Consider the following 6,339-nt stretch of genomic DNA (forward strand, 5'->3'; position numbering starts at 1 on the left):
GCATGGGTGGCCTTGCCTGACCCGATTCACCTCTGTAATGAGAACATGAAGCTCTAAAACTCTGACTCGGCTCGGAGTGAGTAGATCTATCAAATCTCTGGCCCGTAAACCGTGGAGGCGCACTTGTCATGGAATGGCCTGAATGCCTAGAAAACTGCTGTCTTTGCCCTCCTCTAAACTCACTAGTCGGGCCCGCAGATCTAGCCCTCTTGTTACAACCTCTGTCAAGCTCACGCTTACCTCTTTGCGGTTGTTGGCTTTCCTCCAAATTCTAGGCGTGGGCTTGAATGCGAGAAATATTCATATTGTCCTGAAGGGACGCAGTCAAGCACTTATCCATCAAATGTGGCCCTAAGCTACTCACAAATCAGTGCCCTCGATCACCCATATCCACTACCATGGCTGGAGCATACCGAGCCAAAGAATTGAAGCGGAGACTAGACTCTAAGGCACTCATACTTCCTTGCCTAAGATTCAAGAACTTATCGGCTCTAGCCCACCGAGCCTCAGGGGGCAAGTAATGTCGAAGGAAAGCATCAACAAATTCTTGCCATAATAGGGGATGTGCATTGACTCCTCTAGAAGACAACCAAACTGCATACCAATGAACCACAACATCCTGCAATATATACGATGCTAACTCCATCGATTCAACGTCGGAAGCATGCATTAACTGAAGTGTCCTCAACATCCCATCAATAAAGTTTTGAGCATCCTCATACGGCTTCAACCCGAAGAACTCCGGAGGGTTCAAGCTAATAAAATCATGGGCTCTTGCACTAACCGCCCTATCACCATGAGTCATACCCTGTCGCTGGGCCTGAGCGGCGACTAACTGAGTAAGCAGTTGAATGGCCTCTTTCATCTCTTGGCCCGAAACCTCTGGTGGAGGAGCTGGGGGTGCTGGAGCTGGGGCTGAGACTCCCTCATGCTCCTCAGATATACGCAACGTGTGAGAGGACTGAGATTGAACCGCATTCTAGGACTCACCTTCTTCTATATCCGTTAGCAGTACTCTTTCAGCCCGCTTTTCTACCACTGTCTTGCCCTTTTGGGCTGTTGTACTTTTCCTTTTTACAGGCATTTCTGAAATACATAACACACGGTTAAGGAAAGAGAAATCCTTATATCATGGCTCTATCGCACGATCTTATGAAGAAAGAAGGTCATTCATTCCTAAAATGCCCGCAGCCTCCTGTCTATAAGTGTGGCGCGCAACACACCCATGAAAAAGACTCTACTGGACACGGCTCGTAGACACACCATAGGACGGAACTGCCCTGATACCACTTTTTTCACGACCCAACCGGAGGGCCATGACGGGCACCCGGAGCTAACCCACCCAGGAACCTCTCATCGTACATTCACATTCACATCTAGGTGAGCCACATGGCCTGCTAACAATCTCTACACATCACTAATGCCATTTCCATTGGGCTAAGGCACTTTTATATCAACCTCAAAAAAACATGCCCATATACATATATACAAGCCGACGAGGCTGACAAAATGATATACAAAATATGAGGTGACAAGGCTACAAGACATCTAATTGTACTCAACTGTCTATGAGCCTCTAGAAAGAGTATGTGACATCATATGGACAGGACAGGGCCCTGCCATGCCCATATATACACGAAAGAATAGTACCAACAGCTGCAGCTCCGAATCAAGTGGAGCTCCTCTAAGCAATCTCTGAATAAGCAACCTAAGGATCGAGTCTATCTCCCTGTCCACCTGCAGGCATGACGCAGCGTCCACAACAAAAAAGACATCAGTACGAACAATGTACTGAGTATGTAATGCATAATCAATAGCATAAATATAAGCATGAAAAATAACATAAGATAGAAGTGTCATGGGATGATAGAGCCATTTATACCTCTAGCGGCGTTCATTACATTCGCTTACCCTTTTTTTTCTAATGGGAACCTTCCATTACATACACTTATACATATATAGTAATATCATACCCGACCATAGAGGTTCGGTGTCTCACATACCCGGCCATGATAAGGCTCGGTGTTATACATACCTGACCCTACCAAGGCTCAGTGTTATCCGTACCCAACTGTAGTGGTGTGCGCAGATAGATAGCATACCCGGCCATATAAGCTCGTTGTTCATAATGGTCATATTTTGATATATATATATATATATATATATATATATATATATATATATATATATATATATATATATAGGATTACATGCGTATCCTCAACATCATCATCATTATCACTTTCTTTATATCCTTCCTTAGAGGATCAACTATCATAGGTTGAGACCAATGGTATCGTGAGAATATCAAGAATCATGAGCTTTAGTGATTCTAAGAATGAAGTCATCTTGGAAGACATTATGGAATCCATGTGAAGGTCTACGACAAATGGGAATATGCCTTAAGAAGAAGGGTTAACCTTACATATCTCGTCGTCTCCTTAACTACTTAACGTTCCCCGCCAAGGCTTGAGAAATCTACATTTAAAAGGATTCATACCAAGGTAAAGTCTTAAAGACACTCCTAAATTCAAACTAGAATAATTCACGAGCTAACGAAAATTGGGCAGCATTTCCCCTTAATTCATCTACTCCTATCAAATTCTAAAACAACTCCCAAACAACAATGACATTAGCAACAATACCATAATTAAGAGACTTCATTCAAGTTAAGCATTATTCAATCCCCCAAAACTCCTTTCAAGATCACTCATAATAATAATCTCAACACAACTTCATATACACTTACATACAATACTTCCTCAACATCATTAGACTCACCTACAACAAGGTTATACTCATAACATGCCAAGAATATCAATTCAAGTTAACATATAGCTCAAAATATCCTCAAATTCATACTTGAACTCCATTTTCACTTTTCTTCCTTCAACCACCTGGTATAACAATCAAACAACTTTAACCATATGCAAGATATGTAAAAACTTACCTTAATCTCACAAGAAAAAGTCTTGGATCAACTTACTCCACCAAAGTGAAAAATCCTAACATCAACACCCAAGGAAAACTTGAGTTCCACAAGCCCTAGCAAGCTTCTTAGCACTTGAATCTCTTAATTCTCTTAGATTTTCTTGGATTTTGGCTTGGATTAGTTTATAGACCTAGAGAGAGGGTTTTGGAGAGCTCAAGGACCTGTTTTAGGGAAATAATGAGTCCAAATGAAGTAAAACAAAATATATATAAAGCATGACTTAAAATCCCGACGGGCAATCCTGCGCCCACTTTGACGGACCGTCAAAATTCCTACGGTGCGTCAAAGTGCACCGTCAAAGTGGCCAGCCCAACATGGCTCACTGTGACCGTTATACGGTGGTGCTCCACCATTTGACGGGCCGTCAAATATCTTACGGTCCGTCAACTGGTCCGTCAAAGTGACCTTATCCAATAAGTCGCTCGTATTGATTCGTTTGACCTCCAATCCTTATAGAACCTTCTTGGCAATTGTATAACACTTCATTAACCATCTAAGAGGCCCTATAGCTCTTCCTCAAGACACTACTAAATAAATATTAGCTCAATTACTACGAAACTTTCTCAAACATGACTTGCACTTTACTTCCTTCAACGAACTTAGTTTCACATATTCATATAACTTCAAAATCTTGTGGTACGCAGTTAAGGCTATCGAATACTCTCCTTAATCTCATAGGGACTTCATGTTCACCTTAAGCTCGCATTAGTCTACTCTCAACGCAATAAGTCTAAAATCTCAGAGGTGTAACATTAGGTAGGCCCACCAGCCGAACCCCCTTTCATTTTGACTTCATATATATGTGTACATATTTGTATGGATACTTGTAAATATTGAAACCAAGTGTGTTAGGAACTTAGGAAATTCGTGTAGTTGTTAAACAATTACTCAAATGACTTTCAAAATATGCCACGGCCTATTGTAATCGCATGTAATTAGAGTAAATTTTAGACTTTTACAAAGTGTTTCAAGTGATAAAATCTGAAAATTAGTAGCATAACAAGTTTGAGGGACTTGGACTGAAAAATGAACGGATTTGGGCCATAAGCCCCTTTTTAAGGAAATAAAACGATTTTTTGTTGGACATGGACTCAAACAATTTTTTTTGGGCTTTCATTCATTAGCAAACTTGGGCTGATTTTGGACAAGAATAGGACAAAACAGATTTCTAAAAATATAAGTGTAATATGGACTTTCAAACTTATAACTTAAGGTTATTTTTAAACTTTTGGGCCAAAAGCCCAAACCTTAAGGCAAATAAAACAAGGAGATATATTTAGATCTTGATTCGAAGTAAGATGGCTTTGGAAGAATATGGTTGACCATAAAATGGGCTAAAACAAAACAAATAAAACCTTTTCTTTACTTATAACTTATATGAAACCTATTCTATTTTTGCAATGGGAGATATATTCCATTCACTTTTCCATATATATATGTTTTTATAAGGACAAAAATCATGACATTGGACCAAGTTAGTAGGAACTCTACTTAAGAGAAAATCTTAAGTGTGTTTTGGTCCGAGAATGAAGTGATTTCAACCTCCTTATAACATTTTTTCAAAAAAGGGAAACCCACTCTTCTCCTAAAAATATATATTTTTCCAAAGAGATGGAGTTATGATATTGACATGACATTTTTTGCAAGAAAGAAAACATTTTAGCAAATAATCACAATTAATCACACATTGAAGCTTGTAGGTCAACCGTATTCTACGGATCCTTAATACTAGGGTGCTTAAAACCTTCCCTACGGGATCACCAGAACCCTTACCTCGAACTCTAGTTTAAAAAGATTTTTCTCTTGTTTGAATAAACCCTTTTAACTTGATTTTCCTAATTTCCCTTATAAATTAGGTGGCGACTCTTAAAATACAAAAATTAAAATAGAGTCCACAACCTCTTAGTAGCTTTATGCACTCGCGTAAAAGTGAACCGTAACAGTGGGAAGCATGGCTGAGATGGTTTGAACATGTGAAGAGGAGAGACAAAGATGCCCCAGTGCGAAGGTGTGAGATGTTGGCTATGAACGGTTTCAGAAGAGGCAGAGGTAGACCGAAGAAGTATTGGGGAGAGGTGATTAGAAAAGACATGGCGCAATTCCAGCTTACGAAAACATGACCTTAGATAGGAGGTTATGGAGGACTCATATTAGGGTAGAAGGCTAGTAGGTAGTCCCGCTTATCCTTTCGTACTAGTAGTTGCAGGTTTTCTCTACATTATATTGCCCTTTGATTCCTGCTACTATCTGTTGTTTCTTGTACTTCAATTTGTAGTAGCTACTGCTCTCTTTTTTTTTCAGACTATTTTATCATGGCTTTTTTTCGCTTTCGTAAGTTTCATTTTTCATACTGCTTTGAACTGCTTGTCCTTATCTGACATTTTTCGTCATATTTTCTCGAGTCGAGGGTCTTTCGGAAACCAACTCCCTACCTTTCAAGATAGAAGTAAGGTCTGCATACACTTTTTCCTCCCTAAACCCCACATTATGAAATTTCACTGGGTATGTTGTTGTTGTTATCTTTCTTTTAAGGCCAAAGTCATTAGATGGAGTTGACCATCTGGACCCTCGAACATAAGATAAAATGTGTCATTTGAACCTCTCGTGCCAGCTGAGCACACGCATGAACTGCACTTGCAGTGACATGGAAAAATAGACCAGTGACATGGAATATCTGACTAATAAAAATAAGTCATGTCAACAAAAAAAATTAATTTAAGAAAAATTAATTTTAAAATCTATTTAAATAATTTTAAAAAATCTGAAAAACCCAACCCATCCTCTCCGATAGCCCACTTCACCGCTGCCAGTGCCGCCGCTGCCTCCGCCGCCCCACCACCGCCGCCGCCGCTTCAAAATCTATTAAAGTAATTAAAAAAATGATGTCGTTTTTGTCAGAGATTTATTTAAATAATTTTGAAGCGGCGGCGACTGCGGTGGTGGGGCGGCGGAGGCAGTGGCGGCGGTGAAGTGGGCTATCGGAGAGGATGGGTTGGATTTTTCAATTTTTTTTAATTATTTAAATAGATTTTAAAATAGAGTTTTTATTAAAATTAATTTTTAATGATTAAAAATTTTAAAAAAGGAAAAAATTTGGTAACTCACGCTCTGTTTTAAGCAGTGCAGTTCACGCGTGTGCCCAACTGGCACGAGGGGTTCAAATGGCACATTTTATCTTATGTTCGAGGGTCCAGATGATCAACGTTTCAGTTAAGGGGTCTAAATGAAAAATCAGGACAAGTTTAGGGGTCCATCTATGACTTTGGCCTTCTTTTAAGAAATGGGCTTAAGGCCTAAAGTCCATTAATCTATTAGAGATAATTAATGGTAAAGATTAAATTTTGATG

The sequence above is a fragment of the Lycium barbarum genome, chromosome 6 (assembly GCF_019175385.1).
Source record: "Lycium barbarum isolate Lr01 chromosome 6, ASM1917538v2, whole genome shotgun sequence".
In the NCBI taxonomy this organism is placed as follows: domain Eukaryota; kingdom Viridiplantae; phylum Streptophyta; class Magnoliopsida; order Solanales; family Solanaceae; genus Lycium; species Lycium barbarum.